We start from the raw sequence: 18,630 nt of genomic DNA on the forward strand, positions 1-18,630 counted from the left end.
GGAGCAAAGAAGCACGAAAGAGAACGGGGTTATCCGCAGCTTCTACTTGGGCGCTCGCAGTGGCCTGGAGCAAAGAAGCACGAAAGAGAACGGGCTTAGACCTTCCAAGCACCGGTTGAATAGAGCAGTTTTTGCCTTTTGCAGGTATTTTAGACATCAGAGTGGCGGTGACTCACTTACTTCCCACGTGGGATAAGGCTCGGTCTTCACAAATACGCCGAGCCTTGTCACATCACCCGGGAAACCTGATTAGACCCACCTTGTGGGGGACCAGACTTTGTAATCAACATCTCCACAATCGGCATGTATTTTATAACTTGAATTATAAACAGCCTGATCCAGTGAAGCTTCGGGCAAGGCAACCCCCAGTAGAAAGCCAGCTCCATGAGGGCAGGGTTTTGTTTGTGTTGTTTGCTGTGTCCCCAGCGGAGAAGATGCTCAACAGAAATTGTGTGGAGTAAATAAATGGTAGGTGATGCTGCTATTTGTTTTACGTGTGGAGTCACATGCAGTTGTAAGAAATAATCCAGCAAGATCCCATGTACCCTTCCCCCAATCTCCCCAATGGTAACACTTTGGATAGCTAGTGCTGCTAGAATGTTACTTTTGGAAACACTGATGAAAAGGAGGACACTCTCCCCCCAGATAAACCCTTTTAAAGGGTGCTATTGGGGCTTCCCTGATGGCACAGCGGTTAAGAATCCGCCTGCCAATGCAGGCGACACAGGTTCGATCCCTCATCCGGGAAGATCCCACATGCCTCAGAGCAACTAAGCCCGTGCGCCACAACTACTCTAGAGCCCGGGAGCCACAACTACTGAGCCCGTGTGCCACATCTATTGAAGCCTGCATTCTAGAGCCCGCAAGCCACAGCTACTGAGCCTGTGAGCCACGTCTACTGAAGCTCACACGCCTAGAGCCCGTACTCCGCAACAAGAGAAGCCACAGCAATGAGAAGCCCGTGCACCGCAACGAAGATCCAACACAGCCAAAAATTTAAAAAAAAAAAAAAAAAAAAGGATGTTGTTATCTTTCATTTCTTGTTTCTTTCATGGGTGTGGCAAGGATGGTGTTCTGTAGCTCAGTCCAAAGTCAGCTTGCTTGAGCAGGTGAAATCCACCACTTTCCCATCAGTGGGTGCCTCCGGAAGGCTGCTTAACCTCTGCTGGTGTGACCTCCTCGTCTGTAACATACAAATTCCATAGCTCCCCACTGACCAATGACTTGGCAGGCTGTCCACTTGAGGCTGAAAGAATGTCCTTGCAGAGACTGGGAGACGTCACTCCTTCTGGCATTCAGCATTGCTGGGGTTAGGCTGGAAGTGGATTTGATTCTGTTCCTTCACAGGTGACAAGTTATGGCCTCTTGAAGGCTGGATATTTTCTTTCTGAAAAATGTTTACAAGGCAGTGTCTAGATATGAGTCTTTTCTTGTTTGTTGTGCTGGGTACTCAGTGGGCCTTTTAAATCCAAAGCCATGTGCCCCTCAACTCTGGGAAAGTTTCTTTTTTCACGTCTTTGCTAGTTTTCTCCCTTTTGATCTTTGTGGGGAATACCTAACAGGTAGATGCTGGACCTCACTGATTGGGCCTTAATTTTTCTTTTCTTTTCCCTTATTTTTTAAAAAAAACTTATTTAAAAATTTTTTCATTGAAATGTAGTTGATTTACAATGTTGTGTGTTTCTGTGTGTGTGTGTGTGTGTGTGTGTGTGTGTGTGTGTGTTTAATTTCTCTGCTTTGGACTCTTTTTTTACACTGTGCTCTGAGGGGTTTTTTGACTTTATGTTTAGTCCTATTTAATTTCTGACTTTGGCAGTCATGTTTTTAAATCTCAGAGTGTTCCTATCTTCTGTGTCTTTTGTGCAGCTCTTCACTCGTTGAGGGATGTACGCTCGAAACTCTCCAGGTTACTAGAGGTGGTATTTTAAGTTCTCTTCATTTTTTCTGAACTTTTTCTGGTTTCTCTGGAGTCAGGGCCTCAGTTTCTCTTTTTTTTTTTTTTTTTTTTTTTTGCGGTACACGGGCCTCTCACTGTTGTGGCCTCTCCTGTTGCGGAAGCACAGGCTCCAGACGCGCAGGCTCAGCGGCCATGGCTCACAGGCCCAGCCGCTCCGCGGCATGTGGGATCTTCCCAGACCGGGGCACGAACCCGTGTCCCCTGCATCGGCAGGCGGACTCTCAACCACTGTGCCACCAGGGAAGCCCCTCAGTTTCTCTTTAAGACTGCTGGTCCTCCTCATGCTAGCAACCTTGAGTCCTCATCCTGCCCAGTTCCCAGGGCAGGGGGGCCACTGGGGGCAGTCTGCCACCCACCCTCTCACTGTGTGGCGTGCCCGGGGGTGGTCCAGTGCGGGCCAGCCTTGCATCAGGGTGCACGGATGCGGAGCCAGCCCCAAGCCGAGGGCTTCCCGTGCTGGGAAGAGGAGGGCTGCCCTCTGGGACCATAAACCTTCATGACCGCCAAGTGTATGGTCAGTACATTCACTGCAGTCTTCTACTCTTTACCTAAAGGAGGAGAGGTAAGTATCTATCCCTTGACTTCACACAGGTTGGACCTCCCCTTTTAAAAAAGTGGTTTGAGTGGGTCTCTGTTTTCCAGTGCAGACGTTAAATAAGTATTTCACATAATTTGTAAGGATTATACCAACCTCATGACTCATCTTCAGAAGTGCTGGGGCTTCCCTGGTGGCGCAGTGGTTGAGAGTTCGCCTGCCGATGCAGGGGACGTGGGTTCGTGCCCCGGTCCGGGAGGATCCCACATGCCGCGGAGCGGCTGGGCCCGTGAGCCATGGCCGCTGAGCCTGCGCGTCCGGAGTCTGTGCTCCGCAGTGGGAGAGGCCACAACAGTGAGAGGCCCGCGTACCGCAAAAAAAAAAAAAAAAAAAAGAATGTTGCAGTAGAGAATGTAGGTGACTAGAGTGGCCATGGAACCAGGAGGCTGGGCAAGCAGCTTCGGGCCACACCAGGCCCCTGGGAAAGTCCCACGAGCCATGGCGGGGGGGGGATCATGTGGGCAGTGACCAGCTTGGGCTGGTGCAGGCAGTGCCCACCAGGAGCCAAAAGAACACGTGTGACCAAGTGGAGATTCCTGCCGCAGGTGATGGTCCAGGAACGAAAGCATTCGAAGGAGACTGGAATGGTTTCTTCTTTCCTTTACCTTCTGCCAGAGACAAATTGTGTGAACCAGGTGAGCATCAGACCTGTAGAAGCTTCCAGAGACACCTCAGCTGATGCTTCTCTTTTTTGGAAGCCCTCCTGCTTTCCACTTCCTCATGCCTACTTCTTCCTCTGTGCTGGCAAGAAGCATCTCTTTCCAACTTCCCTAGGGTTGTCCTTATCACAGAGATCTCAAGTTGAAGGGCAGGGGTGATGTAGGAATCTAGGAAGCCTCAGACCACTTAGTCTAAAGGCTCTGCGGGTGGCAATGTCTTGGTGATGTTAGCTCAGGTCCACAGCCCCTGGCGCTCCAGGTGTAGACCCTGCCTTGGCCGAGCATGCCCGGAACGAGTTCATATCTGTGGTGGGAATAGTCGTCCAGACTCGTGGAGGCTGAGCTGTATAATCAGAGATCTGGTGTGTTACTTTATAAGTGAGAAGTATCTCTCTGCAGATGACAAATGCTTGTGTTAGCACGGTACAATACTTCTGTGCCTCAGTTTTCCAATCTGTGAAATGGAGATAACTACACATTACCCCCAGGGTTGTAAAAACATGTGCAAGACCTGGTACAAAGAAGGGCATCAGTAAATAATCAACTAGTAGTTAATACATTAATCCACATCCCTCATTGTTTCAAGTTTATGGATTTTTGTCTCTTGGATTAGAGAACAAGAACCATGACAGGCATGCATGAAGCCCTCATGGATTAAGTCCTTCTTGGAGCACAGAATAAGGGGTCACTGAGTAAAAGACACATCCCTGTGTGTCCATGTGTCTGTCAGTCCTGGCTGAACCTTTCACCTGCTCCCTTCTCTACGCTGTAAGAGCAGATCTTCCCTACAACATAATTACAGGGGGTGATTTCATGCTTAACCAAAGGAACAGATGGTGCAAGGAATATTTTTTTTTAATGTGTGTCTTGAGGTTGAATCAGATTAAAATTGTTTGGGCTTCTGGGCAGCAACTTGTCTCAGATATTTTAATTTAGCGTTTTGGTCACAGTCCTGTTGCTAATACCCAAATCAAAAGCACTTTTCTTACCAAGCGCTCGGGCACAGTAAAGATCAAAGTGAGAGGTAACAGGCAAACAGGAAATGTTCCAGTACCTTCTTTAGTCTGACCCAGCATTACCGCCTCTCTGGCGATTTTCACTGGGAGGGGTGGGGTCATGATGGGAATTACAAGCCGAGGAAGAAGCGACTTGGGAACGGAACCATTTCAAGGTACTTACTGTAGCTCCCATGCCATCAATCCCACCTTGGAGCTGGGCGGTCATGCAGGTGTTGAAGATAAATAAGCATCTTGAACTGAGGTTTAATTTATGAGCTAAGGGGAAGAGACCAGCCTGTGCTGTGGTGGAAGCAGGGGTCCGCTGACCGTGTGCTCAATGGACTGTGTCTACACAAAGGGTGGAGGGAGCTTTCGGCCGTGCGCAGGGAGGAAACACTGCCGTCTGTACACTGAACTGACCACGGCATTGCCTAAAGCTCCTTCAGCCACTCCTCGGCCCTGCCGCTACTCTGCGCGGAGAGCTGGCCCTGCCCACCATCCATGTGTGCCGCTCAGATGCATCCACGAGCAGCTCGCCTTCGCAAAAGTAGTGCCAGGTAGAGAGAGCCAAGACCCGAGGCCGGTCTCCGGTGCTGAGGCTCCGAAAGAGGGGCCCGACGTTGGTAGGATCAGAGCGAGAGTGAACGCAGTTCCTTGTCCGTGATGCTGACGAGCACAGAGAAAAGACAAACAGTGCCTCCACCGAACCAACCAAGATGAGGTGCAGAGAACCCTTAGGTGAGAGCACCCCTTCCAGTAGGTGAAGGGTGGAGGGTGATCACCTGTGAGGGTGAGGGAAGGTGTCTTTCTCTGCTCTGTAAGTATGACAGCTCTGCGGGGGACCACCTGGTGGTACCCTGGGGGGTTACCTGGGCCAGGGGCAGCCGCAGGATGCTGCGAGGCCCTGGGACCTGCCCTGCCTGCCTGCCTCTCTCCCTCCTTCCTTCCTTGCTTCCTTCCTCCCTCCTTCCTTCTCTCTCTCCCTCTCCTCCCATCCCCTACTCCTCTCTGTCTATCTGTGTGTGTGTGTGTGTGTGTGTGTGTGTGTGTGTCCATCTTTCCCTTTTCTAGCTTTTAAAACTTTTTATGATGGTACATTGCAAACCTATAGAAAAGTAGAAAAATTAGTATAACAGAGCCCCATTTGGCCAAGGTTTTGAGATGTGTTTTTCCCATTTCCTTCCATTGAAGTGGGAGCAGCTCTGCACGTCCTTGTCACCAAACACCTCCTGTCCTGGCTTTTTTTTTTAAAAATTATTTTATCTATTTTATTTATTTATTATTTTTGGCTACATTGGGTCTTTGTTGCTGTGCACGGGCTTTCTCTAGTTGTGGAGAGCAGGGGCTACTCTTCTTGCAGAGCACAGGCTCTAGGTGCGCAGGCTTCAGTAGTTGTGGCATGCGGGCTTCAGTAGTTGTGGCTCACGGGCTCAGTAGTTGTGGCTCGTGGGCTCAGTAGCTGTGGCTTACAGGCTCTAGAGCGAAGGCTCAGTAGTTGTGGCGCACGGACTTAGTTGCTCTGCGGCATGTGGGATCTTCCCAGACCAGGGCTTGAACCCGTGTCCCCTGCATGGCAGGCGGATTCTCAACCACTGCGCCACCAGGGAAGCCCCTGTCCTGGCTTTTGTTTCCAATGTAAAACCCGGAGATTCTGCTGGGTTTTCTTGGAGAACAGAGAGCAGGCTGGGAGGCAGAGGGGTGTCCTGATAGACAAGGAGAGGAACGCCAGCCCAGGAGAGGTTCCTAGGGGACAGGGCCGGCGGGGAGTGGGTACGCAGAGGGCTAGGGGTTCTAGAACCTCTCCGAGCTGCTCCAAGGATTTGACCGTCCTTGTAACGATGGTCCTGCAGCCAGAGATCAGTCCTTGATAGGATGTCACTGACTGTATTGCAAACGTGTAGTTTCAGGTAACAGATCTCCTCTTAGCTGGTAACATGCAGCTCTGAGTTGATGGGAAGGGACAAAGTCTAAAATGTTTTTCTTCCTTTTCCATTTTCAAAGTCCGACATGAAGAGACCATCCATCCAGGCTGTAACCTGAGATGGGGCTCGCTAGAACCCAGAGGGGGAGGGAACGCAGTGTGTAGGCAGAAGCCCCTGGACTGGGCAGAGAGCTGCTGGGAGGGCAGCAGGGCCGGGCAGAGGGCAGAGCTGAGCCAGGGGAAGACTTCCTGGCAACTGGGAGGTTAAGCACCAGCATGGGTTCTCAGTGGAGGCTCTTATCTCTTTCCTTGTTGCCCCTAAAACAGAATGGACTCAAGGCAGGTCCACATGGATACAGCAGGGTGTGTCATCACCTGTGTTGTCTGAAAAAAACAATGCACAACCTAAAAGTTGAGAGTTATGTTTTATTTGGTGGACAAAACTGAGGACTTAAGCCCGGGACACAGCATCTCAGATCACCCCGAGGGACGGCTCCGAAGAGGCAAGGGGACAGGGGTGGGGGTGGGGCCAGGATATACGGGAGTTTTTGCAACACAGACCAGGTAGTTGGAACATCAGAGGATTACTTAAAGAAAACCAGACATCTCAAGTGAAGGAATTTAGCGCTTTTCTCTGCATGGGAAGATGCAAGAGTCTTGACTCACTGAAATCATTCCTTTGATCTGCACCTCAGCCATCTGGGTGCTTTCTCAGCCTGAGTCTTCTCAGGGTGCACCTTCCAGGTGGCTGCAGTCTGATGGCTGCTAGATGGGGGAGCGTCCTGTTTCTATCCCGAGTTCCCTCAGGGCTCACCACTGGGGCAGCTGTAGTGTGATGGCTTGATGGCTGAAGCATCCTTTGTTTACTTATACGGCAGGTGGCACTTGTAGTTCACACGTTTGAGGTTGGTGCAGCCCAGAAAGCCCGCATCACTGTTGGGTGTTCAGGGAAATGATGCCCCTCCTCACATGATGGCAACAGCAGCTGTTCCCCCCTCTTCAGACCCCACCTGCCGTCTCCTCGCGGCTCCTCTGTGCATCTCTGCGTCCTCTGAGCGAAGGCGGGCGCTGGCCTTCCTGGGGCTGTGCCCGGGTGCCTGGAGAGTGTCCCTGGGGCGGGACCACCGCCCGCTTCGAAGAACAAACCCTCAAAGCACTGGGCTGGAGACCAAGCCCTTCTCAGGGAACTGTTTTCCGGAAATACTAACGTCAAGTACGCACTACACACAGGCACATCTACACTTTACTTCACAGACTTAGAAATAGGTATTTAATCTCCAGTAGAATTTGCCGTCTCTTCTGGTGGGAAACCTGGTGGACTCCTTCTCTGAAGTTGTGGTTATTGCTTCAGGTAACCAATTGGCATCTGAGATATTGGACTTTTATTTCTTACTACGGAAAAACACAGTGGTTCACAAACACCCAACCTAGGGAATGAAGTCGGTTTGGGCAGATGGAGAAGTTTGCTGTGGAAACAGCTTGACTCTGTCCTTACCTGCAGCCACGTCACCTGCCTTTTTGATACAGACTCTCAAACAGATGGCATATTCCAATTTCAATAACTTTATTGGCAATGAAAAAATATGCAAGAGCTGCCCAAAGTAATCCATCAATAGCTGTGCTTAGAAACAGGTGTTGGGCTACGTGTCTCAACTTTTAAGAAAAGTGAGCTGAGAGAGACCAGATTGTTTGATAAGTCAGGCAAGACTCCTGGGGGGAAGTTTTTCAAATAGAACAGAATCGGGGCGCCTTTTAAGGAAGCACATCTGTACTATTTTTAGCAACACCTGAAATGTATTGTGTGCGCGTTACTGCCGGCTAGGCTCGGTCCTAGCTCGGTGGTTCTCTGAACCTGCACCAGCATCACATAGGAACTTGTTAAAAAGGCAGATTATCAGGGCCACCCAGACCTACCGAGTCAGAACCCTGGGGGTGGGGCCCAGGAAGCTGTGTCTGAACCAGCGCCCCAGGGGATTTGAAGTTCTCAGTTGTGGGAGCTACTGACACAGCCTACCCCCTGGAACCCTGCCACTGACTCGGTTTTACAGACAGAAGTTCTTGGCCTAGAAATTCATAAAAAGACACACCTGCCTTGGGACCCAGGAGGACTGGTTTAACCCTGGACTGTGCCACTTCCATAAGATGTAAGTGAGAGTTCATGGCAGTCTTTTATATTTGCAATATTTTATATTTGCTCGGGGCAAGAGCAACAGAAACAGACGAAGGGAGGAAAGTGGCTCAGAGGCTCTGTAGGACCAGCAAGGGCCAGAGTGCGGTGGGAGCACGGCAGCCGAGGACAGGCCCCAGGACCCCGGCCGCCCTCGGGCACGTACGGCCTACACAGGTGAGCTCTCACAGGTGCTTCTGGAGTGATGTGGGTGAGATCTCCTTGTCCCCCCAAAGTTAAACTCTGCTGGCTGGAGAGAATGTAGGATTGAACGCTACATTGGCGGGAGACGCAGGGTAGCACCGGGATTCGGCCGCTGTCCACTCTGTTGAATCCGCGGTGCCACCCCCACGATACGTACAGAAAACATCCATATGGCCCCGTGGAGTGACCAGGCTCGGGGACTTAGAGGGTTAAAGCCTTGACATGCCCGCAGCCCATCCTACGGAACTAGCTTTCAGGATTCTATGAGTAGACGGGGGCTAAGACAGACTGAATTTTTGCTCTGACCAAAGAAACAGTAACGACGCCTAGTATCTGGATAAAACTTTAAAATATTCAAAATGTTCCCAGAATGTGCTCTTTATTTCCTTCTCACAGCCACCCGATGATAAGTTAATATTCCCATTTACGGATGAGGAAACAATCAATACATGAAGTGATTTGCTTGAGGTGACACAAGTGGGCAGAGGGGCTCCGGTCACTTCTCGCCTCGTCTCAGGCCCTGATGCTTTCTCTGTCCCGGGGGCCCGGTCAGTGGCACCCACTCAGGGTGCAGGTGGGTTTCATCGTGTGGACAAATTCCTTTCTACAGACTCAGATGCCGACTCGGATACGCTGACTGCCCACACTTGCTCTAGTTATGAGAAAGAATAGTTGGTAATATAAGTCCTTCCGAAAAGTCCAAAGAACCCACCCAACCTTCACCAAATACCTGTTTTCTGCATCTTTATGTTCTCCTCTTTCTTTAGAGGAGGCCGAAGCATATGGTTCACGTAGGGACCTTAGTTTCCAAGTGAATCCCTGAAAATTGTATTTGTGCATGTCACGGTTAAAAGGCAACTTTTCCCCCTTTCTGAACTAGTTTAGAGGTGTTGCGTCTAAGGTGGAGTTTTTAAAGTCCCGGAATCACGTATGAAGATTTTGCTAGAGGCACAAAGCCTACGGTGCTTGTTTAAAAATAGTTTGATGTTTTAATGAAATCTGAGACACTTGGCACTTCTTCAAGATGCTAAAAAATAAGACCTGCCAAGGTCAAGTTTCTCCAGGTAGACATGTGACGCCCCAAGCAGCCCGTCTGGGGCTCCAAGACAGCCCACCCTGGGGCTCCCAGCGCAGCTGCAGCTCCTTTAAATTCAAGAAACCCCGGGTGCCGGCCCCTCAGACTTCTCAGCCTGGCAGCCTGGCTGCTTTGCAAAACCTTTTCCCTTCTCCAAAATCACATCTGCGGGTGCCCATCCCTCTGCTTTAGCTTGGCTTTCTCAAAAACTATTTTTAAACTGTTTTTTGGTACCTTTGCGATGTTTCTAACATTTTAATGCCCCTCTTCTGAAAAAAGAAAACCCTGACTCTGATCAAAATATACTTTTTCATTTGTAGTAAAGAAAACAGACACAGCTGATGTATTCCATTAAAATGATCTCTGATGATACTTTAATGTCTTTAACAGCTTTACTGAAACTCAATTTACATAGGACGAAACCTGCCCATTGTAAGATTACAATTCAGTGAATTTTGTACAATTGATAATGTTGGGCAACTGTCACCACAATCCACCTTCAGAACGTTTCCATGGCCCCCCAAAAGACCCCTTGTGTCTGTTTGCAGGCAACTGGTTGCATCTTTAATAGCGGTTTTGTTTTTGTTTTTGTTTTTTGGCTGCACTGCATGGCTCGCGGGATCTTAGTTCCCGGACCAGGGACTGAACCTGTGCCCTTGGCTGTAAAAGCATGGAGTCCTAACCACTGGACTGCCAGGGAACTCCCGATTTTTAATAGCGTTTTAAATTTCCAAAAAAGAGTTCCTAATACCGCCCAAGAACTTGACAGTTGTATGGAGGGCTGTTAATCTGGCAGCCCCGCCCTGACATTTCCCCCCCTGGGTCCCCGGCAGGAGGAGGGAAGTGGTATTGAAATTTGTGATAAAGATGAAATAGCATTGGAATCATTTTAGTCCTTCGGCCCGGGCCCATGTGGATATTCGTGGCTCCGAGTGAACAAGCATCAGTTGGGCAGGGAGCAGGGCAAGCTTAACTCCTTCGCCCCTATACCTCCAGCAAACCCCTGCCCAACCTAGAGTCACGATGGACCAGTGAAGCACAGCAGGCCGTGGGGCTGGGCTGGTCAGGGAGCTCCAGATCCAAACCACCGTCCTGCCTCTGCTTCTCAGCCTTGGAACTTGAGGACCGTTGGCAATTCTTCAGCCTCTGCTGCTGCTGCTGCTTCTGTACTAACCCCACAGGGTGGCAGCAAACATTAAACAGCATCTTGCAAGTCACAAGGCAAGCGGAGCGACGGGCCTTTATCAGGGCAGAGGGCGAGTTCAGAGGCATGCAGCAGAGCTACTCGGGAAACACCTGCTTGGCTCTCCAGGAGGTGGATCCGGTGTGGACAGCCCTGGAGAGCACAGGGGAGCGAGGGGCTGGACGGAGAAATGGCCGCTAGTGTTCGGCCGAGTTCTTGTTCCGGAGAAACATGGTCAAAGGGAAGCTACGCTCCCAGAAGCCCCGTCAGACCCAAGATCATTACTGCTTCCCGATTAACTGTCATGCATTGTGTTCAATACTATCCACGGTCCCTCCGAGCACCTGGAATGACTTGTTCAGACTTGTTTCATTTACAACGCATTAGAGTTTAATTGTCACATTAAAAGAACTGACCTAGAAATTCTACCTCCGGGAATTGGTTCTAGGGTAACAATTATTGATGGTCACAAAGATTTAGCCACACGAATGCTTAGGGCAGTGTCGTTTCTAAGAGGAAGACTGAGTGTAAGTTCGGTGACAGGAAGGCAGTCAGGAGACGCCTGGCCTGTGGTCGCAGCTCTGGGTTAAATGTTGACTCCGCTCTTGGTGAGCCTCTTGGTCTCGGTTTCCTCATCTGCGAAATGGGCAGATGAGATTCCCCCCCTCACGTGCTCCGGTGGAGCAGCACCGTGCACGGGCCCGGTGATCACTGGGCACGGGCTTCTGCTCCGCCTATGACGTCCTACAACAGAATTGTGTCCCCCAGCAAAAGTAACCTGCGGGCCAATGCTCGGCAGCTCGGAAAGATGTTCACGAGAGAGCAAGGGGGAAATGAAGGTTAGAGCATAGTTTGTAGAGTTTGAACCCTCGCTAATAAACGCACGCATTAAAAAATGAGCATGGGAAGTAAGTGCATGTTTGCGTTGGTCTCTCTGGCAACTTCCCTGCCTCCACCCCTCCCCCTGCAGGCCCTCCCACCCCAGCGCAGCAGCCAGGATTCCTGGGGAAACGGGAGTCAGAGCAGGTCCTTCTTGTGCATCTCCACTGACTCCAAACTCACTGGGAAATGGGCATGGAAGCCGAACTTGTTCACTGTGGTGGTTTCCCGGCCCTAAGCTCCCTCTGTGACACCCCCAGTCTCCCCTGCTCCCGCCTCTGCCCCTACGCTGGTTTCCCTGCTGTGCCTACTTGGTGTCCTCTGTCTGGAATGTTCTCCCCCTCCTTGCCCACCTCCTGCAAGTGTTTCTTCAAAGGCCCATCTCAGTGTGTCCTTCCCTGCTCACTGGTGACAACCAGCCCCCAGAGGGCTCGGCCTGCGCCCTCCTCGCAGCCTCTGTCACTGACGTGCAGGACCCCGCCCACGCTCGTCCTCCGTTACCCCCAGCAGCATGTTCATGGAGTGAATGAATGCTTTGACTTTTCTTCCATTGCGCACCTGTATGTTCTAAGCTTTCTGCAGTTAACATACCTTATTTTTTTTCATAAAGAGGTCAATTTTTACAAATGAGTATATACAACTGATTCACTTTGCCGTACGCCTGAAACTAACACAACATTGTAAGTCAACTCTACTCCAATATAAAACCTTTTTTAAATGAGTAGCATTTTATACGTATGCCTCAATTTTACACCATTTCGGTTTTGAACTCAAGATCCATGGATGTGATGGGCAAGGGTGGGAAACAGACAGTGAGACGGAGGTGGGGAGAGGGTACAGGCAGAACCCACTATTTCCGGCCACTTCCTAGACGGCAGGCAAATCCTTTGCTAAATCAAAGGGCTGGAATTTAATACGACTCCTCATCAAGAAAGGCAACTTACTAATTTAAACCCAGGGCCAGAATATTTCCATTCCAGCTGCTACAACTTCTAATAATTCCCAACATCTTTTTATTGTTCAGGATTTTAATAACATCAAACACATCTTCCCCAGCACGAGGAACACATTTAGTTCAAAAACAGCCAAGCTGGAAAACATGTGAAATGCACAGCCAAGCCACAGGGCAACTGGGCCCGCAGGTCAGCAATGTCCGCGTGGGCTTTCCCCACGGTTATAGCCAGGAGAAGAGGTCCGTTCGCCATAAGGGAGGCTCGGTCCAGGTTTCTTGGGATAATGGTTAACGATCCACTCAAACACACAGGCCTGCTCTGTGTTAAGCTCCTCGGGTAATATTACCCAGAGGTCTGGAGTGTCTGGAAGATGATGACTTGATTCTTACTTGGGGACAAAGACGGTGCTCAAGCAGGAACTGTGGGCGCCCCAGGGTCCGTCCTTGCTGTTTCCCCACACTCTCCCTAAGAGATCACTTCTCTGCCAAGATTCCAAACACCCCCAAGACACTGCTCAGACCCAGTTCCGCAAGCCAAATCCGGCTCCCTCTCTTGACCCCCAGGGCCCAGGAAGATCAGCTCTTGGCTGTTTCACACCCAGCGTACCTGAAGCGGAACTCAGCATCTTCACCCCCAACGGGGTCCTCCCCAATCACCCTGCATCCCAACAACCACCCTGCCCTGGCCCTCCAGTTACCGAAGCAGAATCTGGAGTCAACCTTGACCCCTCCCTGCCCCTCATTCCGTGCCTCCAAACGATCATCTACTCTCTGTCTTAAGAACCTCAGAACTCAACCCACTTTTCTCTGTCCACACTGCCACTGCTCCAGTTTGGGTGCTGCCATCTCTCAACCAGGTGACAGCCACCTACCGGCCCCAGGGTACCCCTCCCCTGCCCACCACGGCCCTCCCTCTGCTGCCACTGGAGTATCTCCCTGCGAAGGAAACCAGACCAGGTTGCTCTTGGCTTAAAGCCCATCAACCGCTTCCCACCGACCTCGGGATGAAGTCCAGCCTCCCTGCGCGGACTTACAGGGTGTGTGGAGGCTCATCCTGTGAAGCTTGTGAAATCAGCTTGGGGGTCACAGCCAGCACTGACAAAACTAGAATAAGGTGGAAATGGAGCTCCTCATGCAGGGTAAGGGGAGTACTGCTGCTGACTGTCGTGTCATACTGATGTGTGCGTCCTGAGCTATGACGTTACATGCATTTCTCACTGTGGGTTGCAGTTGAAGATTGGTTTGGGAGACGCTAGTGGGGACTTCCCTTGGTGGTGCAGTGGTGAAGAATCTGCCTGCCAATGCAGGGGACGCGGGTTCGAGCCCTAGTCCAGGGAGATCCCACATGTCGCGGAGCAGCTAAGCCCGTGCGCCACAACTACTGAGCCTGCGCTCTAGAGCCCGTGAGCCACAACTACTGAGTCCACGAGCCACAACTACTGAAGCCTGTGCTCTAGAGCCCATGCTCCGCAACAAGAGAAGCCACCGCAATGAGAAGCCCATGCACCGCAACGAAGAGTAGCCCCCGCTCGCCGCAACTACAGAAAATCCCGTGTGCAGCAACGAAGACCCAACGCAGCCAAAAATAAATAAATAAAAAGAAAAACGCTAGTGGACAAGACCTTTGGTGAGCTGGTCCTGGCCCGACTGTCCAGGCCCCTCTTCCTCCCCCACTGCAACCTCCTCTAGTCACCTGCAGGATCTCACATACCCAGCTGCCTGCTACTTCCGGCCCTTTGCACATGCGGTTCTCTTCCCCGGAAGTGCTTTGCTTGCACTGCCCTGGCCTTGTTATGTCTAGTTCTCGCTCTTCAGATCTCAGCCGAAATGTCTGTCCCTCATGGAAGCCTTCCTTGGCCCCTGGGCAGGGACAGGTCACCTGCCCCACGTCCGCCTGTCGCCCTGCCCCTCCCCACTGTAGCCCTCACCACAGTGTAGTGCAGTGTCGTGGTTTGTGTCTGCCTTCCTGCTCTTGGCTCCACTGGGGCAGGAATTACATCTGTCTTTTCCCCTCTGTGTCCCTGGCACACAGCAGAGTGTCCAACATAGAGCAGGTACTCAATGACCATGAGTTGAATGAGCCCATTCATTAACTCAAGGCTTATGCGTCAAGGGTTGCTTGCATCCCTCTTCTGTGCAAGACCTCGTGGACAGATGGAAACAAACAAGGCAGCATCATCGCCTGGAATTCGGAGGTAACGTTTCCCTGACCTCTGCAGCAGGACTGCCACTCCCCAGGGGACAGGCAAGTTCAGTTGCACAGCATCCTACGGGGTGATGCTCGAGGGTTAAGGAAGATTCTTTGGGACCCAGAATAAATCTAACAAAACCTCCTCCAGATCACGTCCTGCATTTCAGCCTTGACTTCCAGCTTGGGAATTTTATATTTCATGTAACATTTTTATATGAAAATTATGTTTATATTTCGTATACAATTTCATATGAAATAGATATGAGACCCGCAGTTTACTCAGAACTTTAGTATCTGGGGCAACGACAAGGTGTCACTCCTTAGGCTTAAGCCGGACACAGGGACTTTACCAAGCCTATAATGCTTCCACCTGGGGAGGGAGAATACATTGTAAATGTCAGTTATTCGCGCCACGTGACTTCATTAATTCACACCCATTCCTTTTAGTCCTGTATGAAATAAATAATGCTGAGCCAAAGGAGGAGGCATTCAGGGTTCTGGACCCCGAGGCCAGACAAAAGGAAGAGGAGGCAGTGGGGAGACCCAGGGCTTGGGGTCCGAGCCTTGCCCAACCCTGCTTACCTGGGTTGCCCTGCTCGGGGCACTGAATCTTCCCGAGTCACATTCACTTGCCTACACAGAGGGGCAGCCACACCTGCACCTAAGCTTGTTGGAGGGATGAACACAGACAGAACTTTGAGGCCAGCTCTGCGGGTAGGTTGTGGATGCAGGAGCCGAGGCCAGGAGGCCGCTGGGAAGACGCCCTCAGGGTGACGAGGGAGGGAAGTGGGGTCTCTAAAACTGGGGGTCCTCCAGCCCCCAGGAGACCCCACCGGGCGGGGCCTGGGGTGCGGTGGGGAGCTGGGACCAGGCAGCCTCTCTAACCGGGGCCTAACCAGGGGCCAGAGCATCAGCGGTACCAGGGGGAGCCCAGGATCAGGGAGTAAGAGGCCCTGTTCAAACCACGGAGCAAAGGATGCAGTTTCCGCATCGGTTTCGTTTTCTTTTTCCTTTACGTATACTGTGAGCTTCTGTGTCCAAAAACATCCCCCGGCAATAAAGTGTTTTCCTCTGAGACCATGTCAGTGCGAGGAACCGACTAAAGGAGGGAGTGACTACTGTCTTCTTATCGCCCGTCAGCCTCCGAGTCCTGCTATCGGATGTGAATGCTCCTGCAGCACCCCGGCCGGCGTTCCCCACTTCCTGACGAGCTGCAAGCAGGAAGGGGGGCCGGCTGGACCTGGGGAATCCAATACCCCTCACCCTGTTCAGAGTCACTGTAACTGAAGCGTTGGGGAGAAACACTAATAGAAGCCACACGAGGGAGGCCTTGCATCGCCAGACGTTTAACATGAGACACGCACAGAACAGCCAATGGGCTTTGTAAGAAACGTGGTTTGTATTCCTCAGAGAAAGTCTGGAGATCAGATTTTCAGGGAGTTTCTCTAAGACATTTGTGGAAGTAAGGAAAACAAGGGGCCCCCTTCACTTTGGGGTGAGAGTGGGGCAGACTGTCCTGGGGGGAGGACTTAGGGGGTGGGTCTTCCTTTCTTTCGGTTCATCAAGGTGGGTGTGATGGTGAATTCTGTGTCACCCTGACTAGGCCACAGCACTCACATTGTTCTAGATGTCTCTGGGAAGGAATATTTTAGGTGAGATTAACATTTTGTTTCGTTTTGTTGTTGTCATTGGTTTTTACACTTTACTATTATTTATTTTTTAAACTTTTTATTTTATATTGAAGTACAGTTGATTAACTATGGTGTGTTTGTTTCAGGTTGGTGGGAATGTAAACTGGTGCAGCCACTGTGGAGGTTAACATTTAAATCAGTAGCCTTTGAGTAAAGCGGATGACTTTCCCTCATGTGGGTGGGCCTCATCCAATCAGCTGGGGGCCTTAAGAGGAAGAGCCGGAGGTCCTCAAAGAGGAGGGAGTTCTGCCTCAGATGGTCTTCAGACTTGAGCTCTTCCCTGGGGCTCCAGCCGCCAGGCCACGCAGGACTCATACATACCAGCCCCACCATCACAGGAGCCAAGTCCTTAAAATCAATCAATCAGCCTCTCTCTGTCTCTCTCTCTCTCTCTCTCTCTCGATATACATACACACATCCCGTTGGTTCTGTTTCTCTAAAGAACCCTGATTAATACAGGGGGTGAACATCCTCCTAACTCAGGTATGAATCAGGAAGATGGAAAGGGGCCAAGCAGGGAAGTGGTCTGATCATCGCAGGCCTTCCAGAGGATTGGTTGGTGGGAGTGGGTGGAGTTAGGCTCCCATCTGAGTCGTGAGGTTCAGAGAAGTGTCTTGTGTCCCCACTAAGCTCGGGGGAGGCGAGCTGGTGTTGAGCAGTTTGGGCTCCCCCATCCATCCGTCCACCCGTCATCTATCCGTTCATGCAACGAATCCTGACTACAAGGCCCCCTCTAAGGCACTGGGGGTGTGCCCTCCTAGCGCTTACAATCCAGGGGGGAGAAGACCATAAACAGGTAACTAATGATACGAAGTGAAACAGAGTAAAAGGATGGGGTGTGACAGACTGCTCGTCTTGAGGGTCTTCTCGGCGGCAGATGCTCTGCCAGGACAGTGAGAGGCCCGCTTTCAAGGAGGGTACGGCCTCCTGCGGGAGGCCAGCTAGTTCCCGGGCAGCTGAAACAGCAGCTCCGTTCAAGGGCCACGCAGCAGCACCCTGTGAAACCATCAGGGGCTCCTGGGCACTCAGCCGTGGTTCCTGGAGAACGTGGCCTCTCAAATCACCAGTAGCTGTCTCCTTCCTCGGGCCCTCTCTTTCGGGAAGTTTTGTGCACCTCTGAAGCCCTTGCCAGTGGCTTTTGGGGAAGGGGGCTCCACCTTGGCTCAGACACCCTCTCTGGGAGCTGCTTCCTGAAGCCTTTGCCACTGCGTGAATCCAGACCAGAAGGCTGCTCCTCTCTTGGTTTGGATTCGCGTAGGTCTGTGTTATTTCTAGCCTAGGATGTAAGGGGCATCTCCAACCTGTACAGCAAACCCAGGACGGTTGAAGGGAAGAGGAGAGCCTAAAGCTGGGGTTCCGGCGGGGAGGGAAAGTCAGGCTGGATGTCCACCTGCAGAATCCACGTAATCAAACTGCTGTGGTCTCCTGTCTCTTCAGACCCCAGAAGTCACCAGAGGGAAGAGGCTGAGGCTGGCTTTGCAGCACTGGGATTTCTGAGCTGAGACGAAAGTGTTTTTCCGTTTCCAGTGACTCAGTGGAAACAAAGACTGAGCACCACGAGCGATGGCCCTTCTCTGCCATTACGAACTGCCCCTGAAAGGTGAGGCTCCAGCCAGCACCTGTAACATTTGTAATTTGCGTGTCTCCTTCAGAGCCCTTTCATTTCGCTCAAATGCCTCATGGAAATGTCCTCTTAATTGCTAGAGCTACAGCGGTAATAAGGCACCTTAGTAACAACTGCGAAGGGAATCAGTGACCGCACCCCAGCAAGAACAGAGCCTGCGAGGGAGCAGGGGGGCACCACGAACACACGAGACTAGGGTTTTATCTGGAGGACGAGACCTTATTTGAGAGAAGAATTCACACCTTTTGACTTCTTTCATATTCCTTCTACAGAGGCTGGTAGAGAGATTTATATATAAGTGAGCACAGCCAGTGTTTATTAGATTAAAATGCATAACAGTAAGCTCTTAATTTTCCACATCAATGGCAGGAACCTTTTATAGACAGCATTAGTAGAAACGATAATAATACTAACTATAATGTAATAAAAACAACAAAAATAACTAGGACCCAATCAGCTAAACGTAAGTCCTGAAACCATAAAACTCCTAAAACGTAGGGGAAAAGGTTCATGACGTCGAACCAAGAAAACAGT

At 51.0% G+C, this 18,630-nt stretch overlaps 1 protein-coding gene across 1 annotated transcript in view; it reads right to left on the minus strand.

The window, feature by feature from the left end:
* Positions 1-18,630, minus strand: part of GPR45 (G protein-coupled receptor 45) — a 67,455-nt gene that overhangs the window by 3,183 nt on the left and 45,642 nt on the right. The window lies entirely within an intron of this gene.

Source organism: Monodon monoceros, unplaced genomic scaffold (assembly GCF_005190385.1).
Source record: "Monodon monoceros isolate NGI ecotype Baffin Bay Population unplaced genomic scaffold, NGI_Narwhal_1 Super_Scaffold_19, whole genome shotgun sequence".
In the NCBI taxonomy this organism is placed as follows: domain Eukaryota; kingdom Metazoa; phylum Chordata; class Mammalia; order Artiodactyla; family Monodontidae; genus Monodon; species Monodon monoceros.